Source organism: Pipistrellus hanaki, assembly GCF_964339955.1.
Source record: "Pipistrellus hanaki genome assembly, chromosome: 3".
In the NCBI taxonomy this organism is placed as follows: Eukaryota; Metazoa; Chordata; class Mammalia; order Chiroptera; family Vespertilionidae; genus Pipistrellus; species Pipistrellus hanaki.
Genome location: NC_140505.1, coordinates 62,815,146 through 62,842,289, shown reverse-complemented (window position 1 = coordinate 62,842,289; position 27,144 = coordinate 62,815,146). Strand labels below are relative to the sequence as shown.

The 27,144-nt window shown below is 35.2% G+C and overlaps 1 long non-coding RNA gene across 1 annotated transcript in view; it reads right to left on the bottom strand.

The window, feature by feature from the left end:
• Positions 1-24,715: 24,715 nt before the first annotated feature.
• LOC311618857 overlaps positions 24,716-27,144 on the bottom strand; it is a 61,086-nt gene continuing 58,657 nt past the window's right edge. The window contains exon 3 of the long non-coding RNA XR_014794387.1: positions 24,716-25,122. This is a non-coding gene — a long non-coding RNA (uncharacterized lncRNA). The remainder of the gene's footprint in view (positions 25,123-27,144) is intronic.

Sequence of the window (27,144 nt, the reverse complement as noted above, 5' to 3'; positions counted from 1 at the left end):
AACAAGAAAGAACAATATTTACACAGATATAGGCTTTCTGTTACCAGAACCATACACGACGTTTGTTTGAGTGCTTTATTTGTTAAAAGTTTCATATTATGTCTTATTAAAGTAGAAAAGATAAAGCAATAAAGCAACAACAAAATGATCCTATTGTATACATGAAAAGCCTATTATAATCTGATATCAAATATTCTCTCTTTAGTATATAATTGAACTTATAATTACATAGTCTGTGAAATATAAATCTTATCTTAAAATGTTTATAGTTGCCTTTATTTTTTTTGACTTCTATTATTATGTTTTATATCACATTCAGAAATCAAGGGTTTGTTATCAATTTTTGAAAAGCAAAAATTTAGTTTAAGATATTAAGAGTATTGGATTTTTGTCAAAACCGGTTTGGCTCAGTGGATAGAGTCGGCCTTTGGACTGAAAGGTCCCAGGTTTGATTCTTGTCAAGGGCATGTGCCTTGGTTGTGTGCACATCCCTGGTGGGGGCTGTGCAGGAGGCAGCTGATCGATGTTTCTCTCTCATTGATGTTTCTAACTCTATCCCTCTCCCTTCCTCTCTATAAAAAAAATCAATAAAATATATTTTAAAAAAGAGTATTGGTTTTTAGAGTTATTCCACACTAACTTAAAATTTAGACAACAATATAAATAAGAGATTCAAATACATACAAAAAAAACTCACTAATCATTTTGAAATCTTCATCATTTTAGAGTTCTATATTCATAATATAGCTGGCCTAAAAAGTAAGAGCATAATAAGTCACCATTATAGAGTGAACTATTCTTAATCAGGTTCAAATATGAAGAAATGAGAGGGGAGATGAGATCTCTACAAAACAACTCATTTAACACAGAGATGAACTTGGATGTAACCACTGACCCTAATTAGACTGCCTGTTTCTTCCTTAGTGCCCCTGCTGTTTTGGATCTAGACTTGCTAAAGCTCTCCTTTTAGGAGTGATCTAAGATAATTTCTTTATACCTATGCTTCAATTCTTTATTCCCACTGACACTCAGAACTCTTTCAGGGAAACCTGGAAATGCCAACTGGCCAGGAGAATGGCTGCATCTAAAGTCACAGTCCGATGAGATTACTCTCCATTTAGAGATGGGTCATTAGAAACAGCCCCGAGGAGCCAGATAAAGACAGATTGTCTTCATTAAAAATTATCTTCAACTCAGACTGAAAATACAACTTTATATTAAATTCATCACATTAGCTGGAACCTGCTTTTTCACCTCAATAAAAGCATAGATATCTTCCAAGGCAGACACTTGCTAAATGGAAAGATGCTTACAGACCTCTGTTAGTCCTTGGTTCTCTTCAAGGGAGGTATAAGACACATCCAATTTTCTTTCATTTTGTTTTGCTTTCCAAGAACCTTTTGTGTAGCCTTCTTCAGTAGAATCACATTGTTGACTCCAATTCTCTCTTCAATGTTTTAGCACTTTATCATTTATAATTAACCCTCAGATACTTTAGCTATATGCCTTATCTCTATTCTTCACTGAGAAGAATAGAAGAATAGGTAAATTACTTAATACTGGAGAGTTGACCCTTTAAGGTCTATATTACCAATACAAATAAAGTCAGCAACAAGAGTTGATATTAATAAACATATTGTTTTTAATGATCCTTTAAAAGCTTAATAAATAAATTCTAAAATGACCTCTGCCAACACAAAACAATGTTCTTTTTATTCCCTATTTTCATGTTAGAATTAAAGAAACAGTCATATTCTATTAAACATCGTTAAGATGAGAGAGAGAGACAGAGAGAGAGAGAGAGAGAGAGAGAGAGAGAGAGAGAGAGAGTGCTTTCCTAGACATTTAATAAGGATAATACTGTTGTTAATATTAAAACTCAGGAGGTTATTGAGTAGCTAAATTAACAGTTATTAGAGGCACATAGTTAAGTAATGAATCCATTATGTCTATTTTTGTCAAGTATAAGGGTGCATAATTTAAAAGGGAGAAGAATTTTAAAAAATAATGTTCTATATAATGATATTGTTTCCACTCCATATGTGGCCTACAGAGTAGACATATGAGTATCACTTGGGAGCCTGTATGAAAATACAGAGTTTTAGGGCCCACCTCAAAGTTACAAAAATCAAGTTTACTATAAGGAGATGAGCTCTTCTTAAGTAATACCTCTCAGCATTTCATATAATACTGGTTTGGCAGAGATGAACTCCTTTAGCTTTTTCTTATCTGTGAAGCTCTTTATCTGACCTTCCATTCTGAATGATAGCTTTGCTGAGTAGAGTAATCTTGATTATAGGTTTTTGCTATTCATCAAGTTGAATATTTCTTGCCACTCCCTTCTGGCCTACATAGTTTCTGTTGAGAAATCAGCTGACAATTTTATGGGTGATCCCTTGTAGGTAACTAACTGTTTTTCTCTTGCTGCTTTGAATATTCTCTCTTGGTCTTTTGCTCTTGGCATTTTAATTATAATGTGTATTGGTGTGGTCCTCTTTAGATAACTTTTGTTTAGGGTTCTCTATGCTTCCTGGACTTGTAAGTCTATTTCTTTCACCAGATGGGGAAATTTTTCAGTCATTATTTCTTCAAATAGGTTTTCAATATCTTGCTCTCTCTCTTTTTTTGGCACCCCCATAATTTGTATATTGGTACGCTTGAAGTTGTTCCAGAGGCTCCTTACATTATCTTCATGTTTTTGGATTCTTTTTGCTTTTTACTTTTCTGGTTGGGTGTTTTTTGCTTCTTTGTATTTCAAATTTTTGACTTGATTCTTGTGATCCTCTAGTCTGCTGTTGGGTCTTTATATATTTTTATTTCAGTCAGTGTATGCTTAATTTCTAATTGGTCCTTTTTCATATCCTTGAGGGTCTCACTAACTTTATCAGTGGTTTCTAGAAAATTCTTGAAAAACCTTATTACAGTAGTTTTGAACTCTATATTCAGTCTTTGTTTTCCTACATTTCTTTCATTTGTGATCTGTTTCTTTTTCTTTTTGCATTTTGGATGCTTCTATGACTTTATAGGGTGGCTGTGTGTGCTAGGTGTCCTATATTGCCCAGTGGCTCAACATCCCCAGTTACCTGAGGTGGACATTCTTAGTGTACACCTTTGTGGGCTGTGTGCACAGTCTTGTAGTTATGCCTCGACTGATCCTCCAATTGGCTGTGGGAGAACTATGATGGGAAAACTTCTGTGCTGGAGACACCCTTATAAGAAAAGACTAGCTTCAGTGGGGCTTTGGTGCTCATTGAATCTGCTCCCTAAGTGTGTCCCTATGGATCTGAGGAGTTGTAATCTGGATGGTCCTACTCAGACCCCTGGGTACACTGGCCCTTGGATTTCCAAGGAGGTGCTAATTTAGCCTCTTCCTGAGGCCTCCCAGCTGGAGCTATAGAGAGATCTGAAGATTCTTCTTCTTTGTTGGATTTCAGAGGTGCCTAGTTGAGGCCCAAATGTGAAGCAATGCAAGCTGCTGCATGGCATTGGGCCTTCTTTTGGATGCTTTGGGTCTCACTGACTCAGCTGCAGTTTGTTAGGTAAGTTCAGAATTCAAAGGACCAGGCCATTCATATGCAAAAACCTTTGTACTCAGCTTGGATGGGGCAGAGTGTCAGGGTGGAGAAAACAACAATGGCTTCCCATCAGGCCCCTGGGTCTCAGGATCCCATGATAATCACTGCAAGCACTTCTGAGAGAAAGCTGCCCTTGAGTTTCTCCCACTGCCAGACAGTCCAGTTTCTCCCTGTATGAGTCTGGGTCGCCAGAGTCTCACCCGGAACTGCAGTTCAGAGCCATTGGGAGCTTGTATCTCCCTCCTGATTGAGAAAGCCAGCTGCTTACTCAGTTGCCAGCCCTCTCTGCTCGTGCACCTTTGTACCTCTGCACTTCTGCAGCTCCTGTCAGTCTCAGTGTGCTTTTCTCTTCCCTTCTAGTTGTAGAATTTCCACTCAGCCAGCCTTCCTATGGTTCTGGATGATATCCGTTTTTGTCTTTTAGTTATAGTTTTGAAATTGTTGTGCGAGGCAGCAGTTCAGGTGTTTACCTATGCTTCCATCTTTGAGACATGCAATACTTTAAACAATTAAAAACAAAACAAAACACTGAAGAGTGAGAGGGACAGTTGAAGATAACAATAAACTGGGATTGTGAATTGGTCATCTGATAGATGAAGCATATACAATCTGAGTGTAATTTTCTGGACCACATGTTCTTTCCATGTCTTATTTGTGCCTATATTATTCTTTTAATCTCCTATTGAATTTCATTTATTTTTGTTGGTGGTAAAAGAAAACTGCCTCACCTTGTATAAAATATGCTACAGTCTTTCACAGCAAGGGTTCAGAAATCTGCAGAAGGGGCTGCAACATAAATGGATACACTAGATAAGAAATATAAATTTAGAAGGCATTGGGGGAGCTAGACAGCCCCTCTCTAGTGGAGTGGTTCCCCAAATGTCCAGACCTAAGGCTTTTTATTTACACATTTTTCCCTTTAGCAAGGCAAACACACATATCAAAGGTAAGGTTTGGTGAACAATAAAGGATTATCAGGTATGGGGAATTGCCTTCAGCTATTCATCCTGCTTCAGGTAACAATATGCAGATTTTCAGCCCTACTGAATATCAAAGTCAATCAGCCTTCTGAGGACTTCCCACATTCATTATGCTAATTATTGTTGGTCTTTGCCTCCAGCAAAATATTATATAAAGTAAATATCATATATTAAATTGATTTCTGATTATCACTTGTGTATTTGAGAGTCATAATATGAATCAATAGTCCATCCCTACTCTGATCAGCTATGGACTAGTGGGCAGAATTATATCTAAAATTAACATTGGAACCAAATTTCTTTCTCCCAGGGAATTTTTTTTCTTCTCATTGATTTTTAGAGAAAGAGGAAAGACGAGTGGGAGAGAGAAATAGAAACCTTGATTTACTGCCTCCTGCAGAATCCCTACAGGAGATCCTTTATCATGTAGCCATCTAACTCTGTGACTGTCCATGCAAAAGCACTAGAATAGTCATAAAGGAGAGAACACTTAGAAAGAATGAGAAAATCTTTAACACTGTTTTGTATGTTAGAAGAAAATTTGGGTTTTGGCAAGTACAAGGGCATATATCCTGACAGGGACCCCTTGTGAATGGGAAGATGCTCAATCTACTAAGCAACACCAGCTGGGCCCGGGGAAGTTCTTTTGGAAGGGATATCATATGCTAGTCAGATATACCAAAAAAGAACTTATCAACCTCTTCAAATATAATTCCAATATACATTTTAGTTTTGTATACCACCATTTTCTTCCTAATCCTATAGTTACATAATCAAGTTTCTCTTATAGGAAGCCATTATTGGGAAATTATAATATAGTTGGAAACTTGCATTTTAGACTGATAGCTTTAAATTGAGTTATATGTCAAAAACCGATACACAGAGCATTATTCTGTACTAATAAAAGCCCTACTTCAGCATCTGTGGCACATTTTTTCTTTGTTTGTGTGCTTGCTCTGTATCAATTCTCAAGTGGCCCTATCTCCAGTTTCCCGTGGTTCCTGTTCTTGTCAAGTACCTTATCCTTGCCAAAACCCAACTTTTCTTTTATTATACAAGGTAGTTTTGAAGATTTTTCTCCTGCTTTCTAAGTGTATCTCCTTTGTGATTCTTAGGGTGCTCTTGCATGGACAATTCACAGACTCCCTGGCTATATCATAAAGAAAGGCAAGACCTGCAAGGTATTCCATGCAGGGCAGATAGGCACATCTTGTGCTCTGCTTTAATTTATTCCGACAGCTCTGCTTTTGTCTATCAAAATCCTTCTTTAAAAATTAAAAGTTACTAACTCATCAACACCTTTTGAAAACTTAACAATAGAACATAATTGCTACTTTTTTGTAATCTCACAAAATAATTCTTTATTAAACTTACATAGAATATTTTCTTCACAGATGGTCTGAAATCGGTCTTCATGACATCAGTATTTCCTTGCAAATAGAAAATGTTTTGGTTTTCTTGTAACCACCTTGCATAATACAGTACCTGCAACAAACCAGCTTCAGTTCTTTTTATTTCTTACTTTACTTGATACATAAAATAAAGGAGCTGAATTATGATACTGTACTTATGTAGGTTTGGAAACTTAGTAGAATCTAAGAGGACAATTTGACATTTGAAATATTGGAATATTTTTTAAGAAAACCCTTCAACTTCATTTTTTTTAAAGTAACATGACCACGTGCTAAAATTATAGCTTATTTCATTTCATTTATTAGATGTTTGGAATAGGGTAGTCAAGTAATAAATTTTTACATACCAAGAAACCATAGCTTACAAAATAGAAACCATCATGGCTTTAGGAAGAGAAGTTGTAAAAAAAAAAAATCTACATTTCATCAATGACAAAATGACAGGCTTTTTTGGATAGGAGGAAGCACTGTATGTAATATAGTTTAAATCCAACAAGATTTTGAGGTTTTTTTTCCTGCATAATATACGTATTTTGAAAGTAGAAAATGTGGCCTCAATACTGTCAGGATGGAAGATGGCAGGAATGGCAGATAGTCATTCTTGGTTCAATTCTGAATTAAGAGAGTAATGTCTAGTTCCTATCGAAGGGTGATGTACAAGCTAATGACCTCAGATCAAGATCACCTAAGTATTCTACAGTCTTTAGATGTTTTAAATATGTGCTGGTGTGTGTGTGTGTGTGTGTGTGTGTGTGTGTGTGTGTGTGTGTGTGTTTGGGGAAGAGGAATTAATAGTATAAGGAAGAAGTTTAAAAACTTCATGGAACATTATGTGTAGACAATATACTTGCATTGTCTCCTTTACCTTGCATAGTATCTTTGAAAGATTGGTTTTATTATTTCAACTGTTATAAGAGAAAAATATGAAGTTCTGAAAGTGAACTAAAAAATGTCATTCTCAATAGTACATAACAGAGCTTGGATTCAAACTTAGGTCTGTCTGACTCAGAAAATAATTTTAGTCATTATGCCTCTATCATTTTCTGGGAGAAAATGAAATCAGCCCTGGATGGTGTGACTCAGTTGACTGGATCATTGTCCCTTGTACCAGAAGGTCACAGGTTTGATTCCAGACTTCAGGTTCAATCCCCAGTATGGGTGTTCTTAGACAACAACTGATCAATGTCTCTTTCTTTCATCTCTCTCCTTTTAACTTCCTTTATAAAACCAATTAAAAGAATGAAGTCATACGAAATAGTTGTTTGTATGCTTGCTTTATTTCTAGTAATAATTATTCATAACTCTAAATACTTGTCAATGCTATTGTTGTTTTATTTGTACTAATTTGTTTGCTCATTACTTTCAGAAAAAGAAAAAGAGGAACAGATGGGGAACAGAACATCCATCTCTTCAAAATAATTCCTTAAATTAAAAACAAAACAATTGGAATGGAAAGGATGAGATTTGTGATAGCTTTATATTATATTAATTTAGCCAAGGTTAAACTGTATTTGCTAGAATGTCCTCCCCTGCAGAGTCCAAGATAAACCTAGGCCATACTTTGTGTGAAATTTGGAAGGGAGAGGTGAAATACCTCTATTCTTATTCCACTCATTGGTTTTGAGAAAAGCAGAAGGTGCTGATGTCCTCATGTTTTGGTTGCTTAACTGCTCCTTCTCCTTGTTGGCTGGCGCAGCAGCTGAAGCTGCAACAAACTCTATTCTTGTCATTCTCCTGGACCAGGTGTGCATTTAGCTCAATGTGAAGGCAGCCAGATCCTCCTAAAAGACATGTGCATATCCTATCTGTGTGCTTGGAGGCAATGGGAGACTGTCGCAGATTCTATTCATCCTCAGAAGTACCAATGTTTCCTTTCTTTTCACTCTTTTCTTTCCTATTACCTATACTCTTACTTCAAGCTGCACAGACATACACACAAAATAAATGGCCATAGATTGTTGAAGCCATTTCCATAATTATGTGAATCATATATGTACAATTAGTTTCTTATTGTATAAAACTTCTCATGGTTCTACTTCCTAGAGTGATACTACATTTATGACAAAATCTAATGATAACAAATCCTTGCAAATTCCATGACATAATCAGGAGTAGTTAACCCATCAACTGCCGTGGGACTGACACAAGATAAGCAGCTATATGGCCTTAGTTGCCAATGTAAAAAATAGTTTTAAAATAGAATTTCAGCTAATAAATGTGAAGAATTAGTAAAATAAAAAATCACAATTTTGCAACTTCTAATAAAATAATTGATCTAAGTAACAGCATTAATTGATGAAAATATTAGATGAACAGTGGAAAAAATAGGAGTGGGCTTTTATCACCTTAACCAGAGGTTATTCTTCAGACCATTGAGAGGGAAAACCAGACATCCTGGTATATGTCCTTTAATATAAAGAAATAGAAATTCACAACATCAACCACAATGTATTATTCTTATACAAAATCTTATACTGAAGAATAATTTTAAACTCAAATTCTAGTATACAAGGAATATGGGAAATGGGAGACCATATAAAACAATATCATGAGGGAAAAAATCCAGAATCTGAGACATTTTCTGAAATAACTGATGCAATTTTCTCAGCAAGTCAATGTCATGGAGGAGACAACATTTAAGAGATATAATTGTAAGTATTTCATGCACCGCATTTGGAACCAAATTTGAATAAATAAACATAACAGAATAACAGATTTGGGACTACTAAAGATTTTTTAATATGTAATGGATAGTGAGAGGTTATTGTTAATTTTCAAATGTAATTTTATCACTGTAGTTATGCATACAAAAACTTTTTAACAGATACAGAATGAGTTATGTAAGGTGAAAAGCCATGAGGTCTTTAATTAAGGTTTTCTTCAATTACATAGGTAACAACAATGAACATTAGATGAAGCAGGTTTGAAAAACATTGAGATTTGTTGAAATTAGAACAGAAATATATAAAGATATATGTCCTATTTTCTTTACCTTTGTTCTACATAGGAAAATTTTTATTAAAAAGTTAAACCTTAAAACTTCTGTGTCTTGGTTACAGCATTAGAAATAAAGAGATACTAGGAGACTGGTTAAAATCAATCAGGTTGGGAGAACAATAAGCAGAGAATAGATAACCCTCAAATACAAGTCAATTGGACTATAGACATTATAAAAAACTAGAGGCCCAGAGCACGGATTCGTGCACATTGAAAGGAAATTAATTAGAAGGTGATGGGCAGGGCAGAACTGGGTGAGACAGGCCAGACACACCCTCGAGAAAACCTCCTGTGGTCCCTCCCTTGCTGGCCGCACATGCACATGGGGCGGTGCCACGGCTCAAAGGCTGTCTGTGGAGTGAAGGTGGACCCCCCCAGCAGGTGGTGTCCTGTGAGGATCGGCTGTCCTGTGAGGATCCTCAGCCTGTCCTGTGAGGATCGGCTGCAACCGGCAGCCCAACATCCCCCACAGGGTCCCAAAGTGTAAGAGGACACTGCATAGTTGCTGTTGCTCAGCAGCTCCTGTATTGAGCATCTGCCCCCTGGTGGTCAGTGCATGTCATAGCTACTGGCCAATTGGCCAGTTGGCTGGTCAGCCAGTTGGCAGATTGCTGAGCCTTATATATATATAGATTAGGTCCCCATTTATTTAAAAGTAAAAGAATAAAGTGTTTATGTATAATTGTAAGACATTGGAAAATTTATTTTAGTAGATAAATTAGAATTTTAATTCATGTACTTTTACATTCTGTAATCTAAAAATGCTAATGTTCCAATGCATTTTAAAAATTATTTTTTATTCTTAATCTACAAACATTTATGTATAAAGAATTTATAAAATTTATATATACACACATGTGTCTATGCTATATATGTATACATAATGCACATACATTATACAACATACATATATGCATGATATATACCTAATATGCACATGTACATTATATACAAACAATATATCTTATATAACCTATACATACATGCATTATATATATAGTATATATAATTACAGATTTATGTAAGTGTATATATATAATGCATAAATCTGTTACAAATTATCTTGTTATTTAATTGGGTACTATATAGAATAGTACCCAATTAAATAACAAGATAATTTCCTCATCTCTACAATACATTGAGAAAAATTTCAGGTAAGCTTCAGCTCATTAAAGAATTGATTTAAGAACTACAGTAAACTTGGAAAAGTTTTTAAGGTTTATACAAAGGAGAATAACCTTTTTCCCCAGTTTAGTGTGGCACTCTCTTTGGCTACTCTTTCATTACATTTTTCTAGATACCTAATTCTACCAGGTGCTTTGGAACCGTACAAGTGTAACTATTATTAAAATGTGTTGTCATGAGAAACAGAAAATAAGATATAAATTGCTGTACATTTCCAAGTGAGTGATTCGCTGCTGCGAGCCTGGGTCATGACCATGACATGCAGAGGATCCTGAAAGAGTGCAAGAGAAGTGAATCAAGCCAAGTGTTTTCAAAATATCCTTGAAAATACACCTGAAAAGAAAATCTGTGCAGAAAATCTTATGTCTATGCCACAGATTTAAATTCTGTTAACATTTTGCAGGCATTTTAAATATTTTATATAGAAAAGGGAAACAATAATGTTTTATATTTCAATGTAGATGTGCCTTAATAATAAGACACTTCATAAACAAAATTAGTGAATCTCCTTGTAGCAGACAACATGTAAAATGACTCTTATAAATGCCAACTCTTAGTATTTATGCCTCGTAGAGTCCCCACTTATTAGTGTGGTCTGGACCTATTAACTCATTTATAAATGTATTTGAATGTAGCAAAATGAGCTGGTCACAAAACCTGTCCTCCTCCCACTTCTGGGGACACAGCTTCAGCTAGACTCTTCCTTTCCAGCCTTCATTTAGTTAGGTGCAGTCTTTTTGCTCTACAGCTGAATTCTCACACTTGATTGATTGTTAATAGAGAGAGGTGTATTATTTCCAAGTAAATACTCAACAAAATAAATCATGTATACACATGATGCTGTTTCAATTATTAGAAATATTTAAACATTTATGACACTTTTTTTTTCTTGGTGCAATATGCTTAAATACTGTAGTTTTCCTCACATGTATTTTGTCATTTTCCATTTGAAATTATTTATTATATGAGCATATCTATAATAATAAAAGCATAATTTGTTAATTAGACCAGATGTCCTTCCAGCCGTGACTGTCAGGGCCAAGGCAAGCTGCTGAGGCTGTGAAGGCCAAGTCCCTTGCATGTATTTTGTGCATCAGACCTCTAGTTTCAACATAAAAATATGATATCCAGAATTATTTGCAAAAAATAAAGACAATTTACATCCACTTTGTGGTCTTATCCACACACATGAGAAGAACTTCTACTTCATTTATTTTCACAATTGCACATATAGGTATCTGGACTGTAGTTGTATTTAGGGTTTTTGTTTTGTTTTATTTTGTCCATGACTCCTAACAAGTTTCCTCTTAAAAGATGTGAAAAATAACTTGTCTTTCTTAGGTATATTAATGATTTTCCTTTAGTTCTGAATTTTACCAATTAGGCATTTGTATTCAAGTAAAAGTCTTTATTTATTTAAATGTACCCTTTTAGATGCAATTTATTGTCATGGTCTTGTTGAATAGCAGCATTTTTATTCAGTCAACCTCTATCCATACCCATTTTCTAGTATACAGTAAGATAGTGTTTTTCTAAATTCATCACCCAAATCTTTATCATACTGTTGAACAAAGACAGGACTAAGAACTGAGATTTGAGATCAGCCACTAGGGATATCAATATAGTTTGATGCTAGTCACTGAGAAACACTATTTAAATAAAATTGTTGAAAAATTCACAATGTAAAAATGATAATATTCTCAAAATGCAAGTCAATGTGAATAGAAAAAAATAAATAACTGACTTTCAACATGAAACAGAATCATTATATTTTTATTATTTCTACTTTATTACATAAGTCCAATCTTCTATAATGAATTCTAGTTTGAAAGACAAAACAATTCCCCTAAAGTCTGCAGTTCTTAAATAATTTAAATTAACTTTAAATTGTGCTTTACTTTACAAGCCCAGAATCATAGCCACAACCTTACTGGAGAGCTTATAAAAATTTGAAATGCTCCAATAATTTTAAATCTTGTAGAAGTCTGGTACCTTCCAAATTAAAGTGCTAATAAAAAAATTAGCACTGAAATTTAAATCTCCGTGAGCAATACAGAATGATTTAAAATTATTGAAGCCTTTCAATTTTTTATGAGCTTACTGTGTGGAAATGAATCAAGCAGCTTCTTTGGTAGCAAAGTATTCCCTTAAAACACAAAAACAACAGTGTCAAAACTAAAACATGTCCTAGAGCAAATACCTGTCCTGGCTGTCAAATCCGATATGAAGAAAACAATTGACAACACACACTTAAAGGTATTATTTATGCAAGCTCCACAGAGTTCAGTTGCTGCCATCCAACTGCTTATCTGAAGTTCCTCTGATGTCTGGTGTGTACTTCAGAGAGATAAGACAGGGGCCAAGGACCAAGGGCTTTCAGGAAATATATAGACCCTTGAGGTATGGTAATTACTACCCAAATTCTTCTTGTCTTGGACCCATCCATCTTGCCTGAGGCTAAGGCCCATTGGATATGCATTACCTGCCTGGAACTCATCATGCATTAAGCATATGTTTTAATAAAGAAACTGTCCCAGTCTCTTCTCACTGTTAGGAAAGGGGGTGCCCTATTATGTGTGTAAGTGTTTTCTCATTAGCAAAACTAGAATTTGCTGGTTTCAGTTGCGGAAGTAGTTTTTGAGGTAGTTTATTTTTCTCTTTTATAAATTCAGAGATTATTTCTTATGAAGCTCTAAACACACATTAGATCTCTTATATACATGGATACACATCCTTTATGCTTCTATTGACAACGAGGCTCATCTTTTCTACCTTGCAAGCTTACCAAAAAGCAGTGAGAGAGAGAGAGAGAAATGCCTTCCCCCATTTATGACTAGTTTTAAATATGAATTTGCAGTCTTTACAGGAATACCCTTCCTTTCTTCAGCACCTTGATGTCTTTTCTTGTAGAAACAACATGAGATTTTGGAAAACCTCACTATCTGAAACTACTTGTAATTATGGGAGAGAAAAAAAGAAAAGAAAAGAAAAAAGCCCTGGCCAGAGTTGCTCAGTGGTTAGTGTCAGCCTACTGGCCAAAGGATTGCAGGTTCAATTCCCAGTCAAGAGCATGTACATGGGTTGCAGACCTGATGCCTGGTCCGGTTTGGAGTGAATGAGGTAGGCAACCAATCAATGTGTCTCACCTCAATGTCTCTCTCCCTCTTTCTTTGTCTCTCTTTGCATCTCTGTCTCTCTGTCTTTCTGTCTCTCTCTCCACCTTGCACTCTCCAAAAATCAATGGAAAAAAATACCCTCTGATGAGAATAAACAACAACAACAACAAAAACCCACCCTTTTTTTTGCTATTAAAAATGCCCAGGACATTCAAGTCTGTGGATAATTTGATAAGTTTCCATTATAAAAGCACATTGATTTGAAGAAAATGGCTTCCCCCCTCCCCCTAAATACATAGATAAATAATTAAAACAAAACAAAACAAAACAAAACAAAACAAAACAAAAAAACAGAAAAGCTACACTTCAGACTTTATCCTCCAGGAAAGTATAATTCTTCATATTTACAACCATACTTGAAATTGCAATGTTTCAAACATTTCTACCTAATTAAGAGGTAAAAGTACTGTACTTTTTAGATATATTTTTTACTAGCACTCCATATAAATTTGTGGTAAGTGTATATGAGAGAGAGAGAGGGAAAGAGAGAGGAAGGAGGAGGAGGAGGAGGAGGAGGAGAAGGAGAAAAGCCTTTCAGAGCTGCTGTCTGTACCTTCTGTGTTCTATATCTCAATATTTTCTGTGTTCTATATCCCAGTGTTAATCGTGGTTCAACTGCTGGCTGTGAAAGGTAACCATGTCCAAATAACCAAACTTTTCACTCTTCCCTCTTTCAAGGAAAAGTAAATCATTCTTCTCTTCCTAAAGGAGTTTCTGCAATAGAATTACCAAGATAACAACAACAAATTACTTCATATTAATTTTCCATTTATACCACAATTAACTTAATTCCAAAGTGCAGAGAAAATGTGAGGTTTGCGGGAAATAGGTAGACTCAAAAATCCAGAGGTTTTTGTTAATTTAGCCTATTCCCAAATTGTTCATAGTGAATCACTTTTCCTTAAGTCAACCATTTGCTGATTACTGTTGTATCTCCCTTGAGAATGCAGAGTTTATTTTTTAATAGAGATATCATTTACACACAAGAAAAAGTATATATATTGTTTTCATTCCTGCAATTTTGGCCGTTATATATACCTACTTAACGGCTACCCAAGTGATAGAAAACCATTTCTTCAGCACAAAAAGTTTCCTTGGGTCCCTTTTGCAACAATTTTACAGGCCCATTGTCGTCTCCAATTACCCAACTTTAAGTGAAATTGTACAATATCTATCCTTTTGTGTCTAACTTTTGTTCATCATAATAATGGAGCATACCTCTAATTCTGCTCTAAAAAATGAATTGTGTAATATATGTATTAGTGTCATAGTAAATGTTCAAGATGCTTTCTTTATATAAACTGCGTAATTGAATTCATTCTGTTTCAATTTTAACTGAAACTAAATCCCAAAAGTAGCAATGATTGCACATTTTAAAGAAAAGTGCTAGACCAAATGTAAACTCAGGAAAGAAAGTGAGAAATAGCATTTTTTTTTTTTTTTTGTGATTTTGAGTCTCATATCTTCATTAAAGAAAATTGAAAAGTTAAGAATGAAAAACTGGAAGCAACATACATTCACAGTGAATAAAAGAAGAAGGAAAGAAGGAAGGAGAAAAAAGAAGAGCTGTGTGTAGGATAGAGTTTTCTGTCGATTGTGAGTACAAACCTGCCTTTGAGGAGGGCTTGCACCTGCTTTGAGCAGGGATTAGAAGAGTGTGCGTACTCTGGACCAGGTGAGAAAGGTTAACTCTGAGGTCTAAGGCAGTGTTTCCCAACCTTCTCTCATGATGAGAATCACCTGGTGGAGTTGTTAAAACACAGATTCCTGAATCCCAACTAAGAAGTGCTAAACTAGAATTTTTGGGAACATATAGGTAAAATTGTATACTTAACTAGTGCTCTAAGACAGATTTTATATACAGAGCACTAAGTTAGGTATGCAATTTTACCTATATGTTCTCAAATATTCTAGTTTAGCACTTCTTAGTTGGGATTCAGGAATCTGTGTTTTAACAACTCCACCAGGTGATTCTCATATGAGAGACGGTTGGGAAACACTGGTCTAAGGTAAGCGTAGTGAAGTGGGAGAAGTATTTCAAGAGATAAACAGGGGAGTTTATATGCATAGCCCATGCACACAGGCAATAGTGTGGTGAGGGTCTGGGAGAGGTGGGTGCAGGGTGGAGGGGGTCAACAGGTAAAAAAAAAGGGGGGGGGGTATCTGTAATACTTTCAACAATAAAAATATTTTTTTTTTAAAAAAAGTATACTAAAAATATCTTTTTAAACTTTTGTCACGGCCAGAATAAATATACACCTGTTTACACTGTGTATTACAAAGAATGAGCTTGGGCCCCTGAGGAATCAAAAATTGTAATGAGGAAATGGGGGCACTGCTAGAGGGAGGAATAGAAAATCTGCCAACAAAGATTCCCTCTTCAGAACATCCAATTTAAGTGATAAAAAATAGTATCTGGTTTCAAATAAAATTTGAAGTTCCATCATTACAATTGATGACTTTATTTTTTATATTCATTTCTAAAATGGAATATTTGCTTAATATTTGTTAATTTTTTTATTTTTTATTTTACATAGATAGAAGCAGACTTTTCATATCTGGAAGTAAATGGATAATTTATGCACCCTACTTATATTTCATCCATGATCAAGGAAAATTTACTTTCATAGATCAAGTTTAAACGAACATTGAGAGAGGAAGAAAGAATTTGTAAACAAATGTTATTTGGATCTTTTTGCTCACCTCATATTTCATGCGGCTGTCTTCCATAAAGCATTCAAAACATTGATCAAATATGAACTCTTCAGCCAACTTCCCTCTACTCAGCTAATCTAGGAGATGTGACCTTTCAGAGAATCCACAGCACCCAGTGACACATTCTATCCTGACGCTGTCACTCTAAACTACACTTATTTTTTAATAAACATTGAAAACTTGAGAGAAAATATGCTTTTACTTCTGGATGTCCACCTTCTATGACCTTGTCTAGCCCTGAGAATAAGTGTTGGTTTGGTGAATAAAGAAACAAATTAAGTAAATACATTAGTGATACCTGATGAAGTTGTATGTATGCTTAGTATACAAAGAAACTCATAACGTCTCTACCTATACTAACATAGTTTTTGTTTTTCTCTTGTATGGAATATTAAGACCATTACTTCAAAATAGTTTATGGTATGTTTGCGAAATGTAGGTGAAATAGAAAGTTCTCTAAGAGGGTTTTGTTTTAGAGTAATGATAATTAAGTCAGGTATTACTTTAATATGATATTTTTCTACCCAATCTCATTCCTTTCTTAATAGCATTTTATGTGTTGTAATAATATATGACTATTAAATTGTATGCTTTTAAAATACAGTTCTTCACAAAATCACTCTGAAGTAAAATTTAATTATTAGTTATCTGTCATTTTTCCAAGAGGAAAATATGTGACGGTTAAGCTATGTTTCCATTTAATTATGAATTTCAGTTAGATAGTAACAGAAAGCATCCTGCATTGAAAGATAGACATGGACTATTGAAAGGATGTGCCTTAGGGGCATACCTTATCTAATTCATCTTAATAAGGTCAGGCTGTGTTGACAAGCATCTGTTCAAATTTCAGGTTTTGACTTGATCATGGCTTCTCTTAAAGTGTGTGTGTGTGTGTGTGTGTGTGTGTGTGTGTGTGTAACTTTGGTAAAAAGTTTCTTAACTCTATACAATTTCTGAAAATTTCACAAGCCCATAAACTATCACCTACTGCTTCCATCAGTTATAAGTTTCCAGTTTTCTACTGTGGAGCTTCCTCTCTGCTCAGCCTACATGGCCCTTTTGAAAATTTCGAAAATTTAAAAAATTTCATTTTCCTTTGTACTGGCTTTGTTTCCTTAAGCTTACTAGTATCTTATTTCCTTTATCTACACTTTTAAAATAAATATTCTACCATAAAATTGTTATGTATCAATGAAACGAATATTTCTCCAGTATTTTATATTATTTATATTAAAGTCTATCAATATTAGGAACCCCCCCCATTCTTTTGAGTTAATCCTGTTATTAGTAACCAATTTATTTAGAATGGAGTGCTGCTTGGTAATCACTACTCCGAACAATTTCATGCATGATTCTTTATTTGTTTGTTTCTAAATTGAGGACATGTTTGAAGAAGTGAAGAAAGAGAGAAAAAAATCATCAATGTGAGAGAGAAGCTTCAATCACTTACTTCCCATATGTGCCCGGATGGAGGATCTTACCAGCAACCTTTTTGGATGATGCTTCAACCAACTGAGCCATCTGGCAAGGGCTTTCGTGATTCTCTTGAACAATCAAGGTCATAAATTGTTTAATTATACCACATATAAATTAGCATGTATTAAAATGTCTTATTATCACATTTAAATGCACAACAAAAAGCATTTAGTAATTCCCCATATGTTTTGATACATGAGAGCTCACCCTCTGTTGGCAAAAATAGATTTTTCTATAGATTAAACATTATAACAGGTCATCAATGTCAGAAAATAAAAGAGTGAACAATTCATGGACTATGCAATACCTACTATACTCTAAAGGCTTTAATATGTCATAAATCTTAAAGTAAATGTTCATTAAAAGAGAATATATTCAATTTACACACACACACACACACACACACACATATATATATATATATATATATATATATATATATATATATATTTAAAGAGTTTTCATTACCAAAACGTCCTTACTTTATATTCCATATCATAGACAAGACAATTCTGAATCTAACTAACAAAGCCTAAACCAGTTAAATTTTTCCATAAAACTTAACAGGAACTGGGTAAGGTATTTATACTTAATGAAGCACTAAGGACTTAATTGAGTCTGAAAATTTTTGTATTTCATGAGTGGTTTATGGAAGTTGAGGTATAAGCTGAGTGTGCACGAAAAAAGTACAATAAAATTATAATTAGCACATCTTCACTGAAGCAAAATTTGGTAATCAAAGTGTTATGCTGATTATAGTGATAGAAATTTGATTTTACACTATATTCTTTTTTCAACACTGGCAGCAATATTTGCTAGGGATACTGTATACAGCAATGAGGTGAGTCTGGCATTTGTTTATGTTGGATAGACCCATATATCATTGACATATTTTAAGATATTTTCCCCATAAATACAGAATCTTTCAAAAACCTCTTGAAAAGTGTTAATTTTTTTAAGGTTATTTTCTACTAAGATATAAATTCATCTGAGAAAGGAATACTTTTAACCATTTATCAGTAATTATTTTGCAAGGCTGACATTGGAAATAGTTTATAAGAGTGAAACTAGTGTAAATTGAAGTTGAGTACCAAAAATTGTATCAGCTCCCACAAAGACATAGAGTAAGAATGAGACATGAGTTTAACACTTAGCATATCAGGAATAATTAAAGTGGAAAAGGGACATGCACATTTTAAATTCCAAATTATACTATTATTTTAATACAGAAGCAAAGCTGTATATATAAAATTGCTGTTACCTTTTCCTGAAGAAATTTTCAAATACTAACCCACACATCATATAAACAGTAATTTTAAATTTTCAGCAAACATCCTTTGGAATAAGTTCATATAAAATATTTGATATTTTTAATTCCTTAAAAATTACAGGATTTTTAAATAGTGATAATGTAGAATATGGGAAAAGGTGTAACTTGAAGTAGTTACAAAATTATTATTGAGCATCTTAGGTCAGTAAATTTTATTTAATAATGCATCAATTATTTTAAATATTTACATAAATTAGTAGGATTAAACTAGTGAAAGTACCTAATACAGATTTTGTATTTACTGTTTTGTTAAAAAAATACAATATAAATTTGCTGAAATTTAATATATGTGAGAAGCTGCGAGGCACCATGCTGTCAAAGGGAAATACTAGTATGATATATTAACAATTCATGTCCTCAAGAAGTCAATAATTTATTGAGAAAAGCAAGAGGTATGCAGATTATTATATCATGAAGTATCATGAAGCTTAATATGATTAATGTGACTGAAGAAAAGCAAAGATAAATTATAATAAAATTTCAAAGACAGGAGCAAGACTTTAGATCTAGAGAATTCAGGAGACATATTACACATAGTATTTAAGAGACCAGACTGGCATCAAACCAGTGAGCAAGGCTAATTTATAATCAGGTACAGTTGCACAGTGCCTAGGGCTCATGATGGTTTAAAAAAGAGAGAGAGAGAGAGAGAAAGAGAGAGAGGAAGAGAGAGAGAGAGAGAGAGAGAGAGAGAGAGAGAGAGAGAGAGAGAGAGATTTTACTTCTTATAAGAGTGAAAGAAAAATGGCTTTTATAGAAAAAAGTTTTAGCATGCAACATCAACATAGTTATCTTTGTATCATGATAGCAGAAAAATATAGTTTATTTCTTATTTATTCCTCTTTCTTTCTTTCTTCTTTCTATGAAGTAAGAGACAAAGTGCCTAAGTTCCATGAAAGTAAAAATGCGCTCCTGCTGCTGAGATGCCAACCCTAGCTTCACCTTTCACTAGTTGTGAAAACTTAGCCTCTGCACACTTCAGTTTTCTCATCAGCAAAATAGTGACAGTAATTGTATCAACCTCATAGGTTGCTATAAACAATTTAAATAAATTATTATATGTAAAATCCCTAGAACAGTCTCTGGAATATAATAAATAAAATATAAACATTAAGTGTAATAATGTCTTGAAACCAGCCATGAAGTTACATGAAGTAGGTAGAAGAATAGAAGTGATCAATACGTTTGGAAGAATTCTGACAGTTGAGTGATGGTATTGGTTGTGCATAGAGGAGCAATGCAATAAATCTGGGATTTGCTTATGTAGGAACTTGAGCTCATAGTTGGAAAGCTGATTATATTCTAGAGTCTAGACCCATGGAGAACCACTGGATTACATGAAAAACTAATTAGCCATAGTATGCATGAAGATCTGAAATGTTGAAAGACAGATTCTGGGGAAAAAGAGAATGACAAAAAAGAAGAAGAATGGAGGAATAGTGGAGAAAGTTTAAATCTGAGAAACTAGTTGAAAGATTTATTTTGATGCCAAAATAATAAAAAAGTTGATTTTTTTATAGTAACTATTACTTTCTGAAGAAAATTCAACTTGCTTCCTAAGTAAATAAAAGTTGAGGTTTACTAAAAGACATTTGAAGATTTTATTTTCTAAACTTGGAACCTGTATTTGTCAACTTCATAACTTAATTGTGTTGTGAGGCTGACAAATTGATTTTTCTTGCCCCTAATTTATTTAATTCAGTTTTCACAATTAGGCAAGCAATTAATCAATGATGGAGTCATTAAGATTCATTGCATTGAAATGTTGCCCTGACAATCATACTAAATAAGAACTGTGCAATTTATCAGTTGCCAAACCCCCCTGTAAGTGTGATATTTGATAATTTAACTTTGCCTAATATTGTAAGATAAAGCTGAACTTGATACTTTGAGTTTTGCTTCTGTCTAACTTAAAATATTATCTATGAAATAATGTAATGTTTACCCATGGTTTAATACATTCAAATATGCAGTCTGTTGGTGTATAATAAAATTATGAAAAAATAATTATCAGATACAATTATTGTTTGTTTTGTATAATATGGTGAATATAGTTTCTAGCCAGCTAAGGTTTAAACTTAGAATATCAAGCTAGTATTAGAAATATAAAAACTTTTTATGATGTTTTCTTTAGAGGCTGTATTTACAGTGGAAAAATAATTGAATTTAGGATCCATAAGTCTGAATTCCTGTGAATTCTGCCACATAATATCTACTGTCCTTGAGGAATATTGAATCATGTTATGTGTTTTTTTTTTAACCTATGACTAATGTTAATTTAAAAGAAAATGAGCACCTGAAAACATTTTGTAAATTGTAAACTGATTTAAAATTCAGAAAAACATTAAAATAATTGGGTCTTTTTAGTTAAATATTCTAGACAATACATTTTGTGTCATTTTTATTGTTTTTGCAACATACCATCCATAATCCTATCTAATCAAAGAGTAATATGCAAATTTACCATCTCTCCAACACACAAGATGGTGGGCCCCATGTGGTCAAAGGTGACTGCCCCATGTGGACACAAGATGGCCACCACAAGATGACCTGCAGGGAGGGCAGTTGTAGACAGTTAGGGGTGACCAGGCCAGCAGAGGAGGGCAGTTGGGGGAGATCCAGGCCTGCAAGGAGGACAGTTGGGGGAGATCAGGTCAGCAGGGTAGGGCAGTTGGGGGGGACCAGGTCTGCAGGGGAGGGCAGTTGTGGGCGATCAGGCCAGAGGGAGGGCAGTTAGGGGTGACTAGGCCAGCAGAGGAGGGCAGTTGGGAGAGTCCAGCAGGGTAGGGCAGTTGGGGGAGACCAAGCCTGCAGGGGAGGGCAGTTTGGGGCCACCAGACCAGCAGGGGAGGTCAGTTAGGGCAACCAGGTTGGCAAGAGAGGGCAGTTAGGGGTGACCAGGCAAGCAGGAAAGCAGTTAGGCATCAATCAGGGTGGCAAGAGAGTGGTTAGGGGGTGATCAGGCTGGCAGGTAGAAGTGGTTAGGGGCAATCAGGCAGAGGCAGGTGAGCTGTTGGGAGCCAGCAGTCCTGGATTGTGAGAACAATGTCCGGGCATTAGGACATCTCTCAAGGGGTCCCAGATTGGAGATGGTGCAGGCTGGGCTGAGGGACAGCCCCCGCCCCCGCCTTGTGCACAAATTTCGTGCACTGGGCCTCTAGTAAATAGATAAATAAATAAAACTATAGTACTTTTTCAATTTGTCTTTGAACACTCACCAAAGCTGATTCCTCCAAAATTTGAGATAGTTTTATTGTATTGAGTTTCCAGTGCACCCAGTCCTTCTGTCTGTATTTCAGTTAGCTTGCCATAAACTTCACCAGTTTAATCATGGTTGTCCTGTAAAGGTTGCTCTGTCTGGTGCCTGGAGGCTCCCATTACAGGTCCATTTCTGCTACTGTTGTCAGGCTGAACCTCTTTCTTTGCCGCTGCCCATTTTCCCGGATCATTTACTCTCATATATTGTACTTTGAAGGCACTCCTGAATCTTCTGCATTTTTCTGTCAGTCTTTAAACATTGTACTCATACCCTGATCTAAAGACTTTCCCTAACAGCTCAATTATTCCTGCTTTTAAATCTGAAGGTGCTTTGTAAGAATACTCAAAGGTTCCAAAGAGTTTGCTCATAAAAGTTATCAAAAAATTCTGAAGTATAAATACTTCTCAAAGATTTGAAATTGCTTTATGTGTATAAATAAATAGAGGTTGGATCCACAGCTTTTCTCTGCCTGTGCTAGTGAAACCAAAATGTAGGGTATTGAGTCTGAGTTCGTTGATGGCAAAATCAAAAAATGAAATCACGGACAAAAAGTTAGCAGAAGAAAAGTTTATTGAGAGCTCCCATTTGAATTAAAGTCTATTAGTCCATGTGTACAGTCTCACATGGCTTACAGGGAGCTCATCTCCTAGTGCCCCAGGAGAGCAAGAAGGAAGTGTACATGCTTTTTTGTATATATGCTTGTTTGTTCCTGCCTCACTGCCTTATGTTTGGTTATCTGCAAGTTGTCTGTCTTAGAAACATTCATACATTTTAAAGTTCATGTCTCTTCTGAGTGCCCTTCCTTCCCCACCCAGTTGGAGTATTTTAATAACTTTGACTAGCTTTACTTCCTCCCTGTCCTTGTCTACCTAGCTTCCCTGTGTCTCTTAACTAGCATGATTGTTCAACACATCTTCACCTTACCATCCAGAGTGACTTTCTGCATCTTTTGTTGACAGTATAATGCTTTGTCTTCTCTGCAAAGTTGACCAGAAAGCTGAAACACCTGCATGCTGATGATGCAATGAATTTTGTGCCTTTTGGTGGAAAACTCAGAGATGGCCGAAACCGATTTGGTTCAGTGGTAGAGCGTCGGTCTGTGGACTGAGAGGTCCCAGGTTCGATTCTGGTCAAGGGCATGTACCTTGGTTGCGGGCACATCCCAGGTAGGGGAAGTGCAAGAGGCAGCTGGTCAATGTTTCTCTCTCATCGACATTTCTAGCTCTTTATCTCTCTCCTTTCCTCTCTGTAAAAAAATCAATAAAATATATTAAAAAAAAAAAAAAGAAACTCAGAGATGGATGCACCGTTCCTTCTAACAGGGAGCAGGAGCACAGGTACTGATGACATGAAATCCCATTTGTTACTTCTGTGAAATAGCACTCTCACTGATGAAAGTCACTGTTCTTCCTGGCACAGATGGGACAACTAGCAGCTTCAGTTTTCCTCGCTCTTTGAAATTCACCAATTTCACCTGTGGAATATTTTTCTTTTATTAAATTTTTGTCTTAATCATACAGATATTGTGCCTAAATCATTTGATTCCTTCAGTCTGGGGCAAGCTGTTTGTATAATATGTACAATTTAAGCTGAATTACAGTTGAATCTGATACATTTCAAGTGATGAGAATTATTTTCCTAGTTTCTAATCTGTGACATAATCCTGTCTAAATGAAGCCTTAACTTCTAGGGTTATTAAGTAGTCATGCATTCATTTTAGATTCTCTTGCTGGCACTAGAATGGACATAAATCCAACAGAAATTCTGTGGCAGATATGTATATATGTTATATTCTGTCTACAGGTCTCTCTTCCTTAAGATCCTGAGGAGATACCCACTGACTTGTATTTTTAGACTTGGAAGCATAGTTTAGCTCTAACTTCAAATCTGTGCATCCCCCAAGTTTATCCTTATATTTTCTTTCTTTAAAAAAAATAAATTTTATTGATTTTTTATAGAAAGCAAGGGAGAAGAATAGAGAGTTAGAAACATTGATCAGCTGCCTCCTGCACACCTCCCACTGGGGATGTGCCCACAATCAAAATACGTGCCCTTGACAGGAATCAAACCTGGGACCCTTCAGTCTGCAGGCCAACGCACTATCCACTGAGCTAAACTGGTTTCTGCCTTATTCTTTCTTAAGATGCTAAAAGAATTTCCATTTCCAACTAATCTGGGCTAACAGGGACAAGATGTTGAAAGAAAATTCATCATAAATATTACACACATTTCTATACCTCTAGGCAGTAAAAGGCCATGTGCCACAGGGCTATCTTTCCTGGAATATTTGTATAGGTATGTGTGTGACTCTGGAAAGACAGAGACAAGGACTCCCACTGAAGCAAATTTATTTACATTTTTAAATTGTAAAATGGAGATATCCTCTTTCCTGAAGACATTCCATACTATTAACAACAACGTATTTCTCTTTCCAGAGAGATTTGCTTTCATTCCAAGGTAATGATGCCACTCTAGCAGGGAGGGTGGGCATACTCTCAGGAAGTCCCTATGTGAGTCACTTAACCTTGGGGTTCCTTTCCTGAGCCATGCCTCTACTGCATGTAAAGACAACTTCTGGCCATACCACCTGTGGGAATTGGGATTCAGGAACTCCTGCTAACATGTTATTCTGGCTGCTGAGTAATCCATGGTCTTTTGTCACTAAGGCAGGATCTCATGCCTCTGCCAGTCATCAGCAATAAGTTAACTTATTACTTTGCAAGGCAGGAGAAATCCTAGATTCTTCCTCACCTGACAGTTTAATACCTTACTTGACCCTCCCCTCTGAAACAAACAAATAAACAAACAAACAAACAAAAAAAGAGACAGAATTCTAAAAGCAACACTTTTAGGTTCATGTAATCATTTCCATTTCAGCCCTGGAGATGTAGTTCAGTTGGTTAAGCGTCTTCCCATGCAGGAGAAGGTCGCCAGTTCAATTCCTGATCAGGGCACATGCGTGGATTTTGGGCTCAATCCTCAGAAGAAGGCTTGCAGGAGGCAGCTGGTTGATTCCTCTCTCTAAAACCAATAAAAAAAATTTCTAAAATATTTTATATTTTATACATATGGAAAGGGAGATTATAAAGCTTTAGTAATTTGCCTAAGGTTGTATATCACTTTACTGGGATTGAATATTAATTCTCATCTAAAGAAAACATTATAATACTGATCATTTTTACAACTCCATTTCAGATTAATGTCTGCAAAGTAAATTTTGAAAAGGTGTATCTCATTAGTAAGAAGATAAATGAAAAGTGCTTTCAATAAAGATATTAAGTAAATGAAGTCACAATTATGAGATATATGCCATATGAAATGTGATGTTGACAGTGATATTGCCTTACCTATGACATTTAAAGCTTGATGACATGCTGTATAAACTTATTGCCAATATATTACCTCATTTTATATTCTCCACAGCTATAGAAGTTTAGACAATCAAAACTCCAAGGTTACCCAATCAGTTTATCTTATTAGATCTCTAGTCTTCTGACTTGTAATTGGATTCATTTTGCTCAGAATATATTTTTAATGACTCTGATAAAGATGTTTAATAAAATTATTGTGTGTTTTTATTTTGAGTTTTGATTTTTTCTTTTAGAGAGAAGGAGAGAAACACCATTGAGAGAAACATCATCCATCAGCTGCCTCCTTCATTCCCCCTACTGGGGATCAAGCTCAGCAGTCTAGACATGTGCCCTGACCAGGAATCTAATCTATCCTGACTATTAATCAATCACAAGGACAAACTCTAGACAGAGTAAGAATATTCCTACCTGAACCCGTTTTTGCACATGGTCAGTTATATGGTGCTTTCTCTCTAGTTCAAAGAGTGTGTGGCATTAAAGTTGTAAATACTATATCACAAAGGAAATTAGTCAAGCAATCTGCAAGTGTTTTTACTCTTTTTTTAGATGAAATTATTGATTTTTACAGAGAGGAAAGGAAGGAGAGGAGTAGAAAGTGAGAAACATCAATGAAAGAGAAACATCCATCAGCTGCCACCTGCACACCCCCTACTGGGGACGTGCCCGCAACCAAGGTACATGCCGATGACTGGAATTGAACTTGGTACCCTTCAGTCTGCAGACCAATGTTCTATCCACTGAGACAAAAGAGTTAGGGCTGAGACAAAAGAGTTTTTACTCTTAATGTGGTATACAGGGAGATATTAGAATAAGTTTAATCAATTTATCAGTCACTTTTTAACCAATGTTTTTATATCATGTCTTTGTTGTTATATCCTATTATTGTTTATTTATTAATCAATTTATATATTATTTTCATATATATTTTACTAATTTTCTTTCATCTCTGGCACTTCTATTATAAAGGGCAGATAATGATATTAAAATATTTATTCTAATTAATTTCCTTTCAATGTGCATTAATCTGTGCACCAGCCACTGTTATGTATAATGAGAAAATTCTAGAACCCAAGAGGGTAAGTGTTAAGCTGATAGAGCTCATACATCTCTGAGAAGATTTAATAGTAGGTCTTTCAGCAATATGTCACAACAGGTTACTTGTAGTTTATACAGTGCCATGTATGTAAAGAAAATGGTCTGAGAAAGAAAAAATAATAATTTCCTTGCCTTTTTTAGAGAGTCTTTACTATTCTTAAAGTACAGATTTAAAAAGTGTTGGAAAAGAAAAACCTGACTCAATGATCACTCTTCCTCTCTCCTTAGTGAAAAGAGAAGTGACTAAAGTGACTAGAATCTGTAGATATTTTTTATTTTGACCAATCATTTTGGTCATTTTGGTCATTTATTTTACCAATCATTTTGACCCTGAAGAGACTTATGGATTCTAAAATAATAATTATTTTAGCTTGAGTGGAGTGGCTCAGTGGTTGAGCATCAACCTATGGACCAGGAGAACAGGGTTTGATTCCCGGCCAGGACACCTGCCCAGATTGTGGGCTCAGTCCCTGGTGGGGGGCATGTAGGAGGCAGGCCATTGATGATTGTTTCTCATTATTGATGTTTCTATCTCTCTCTCCCTCTCTGAATTCAGTAAAAATAATTTTTTTA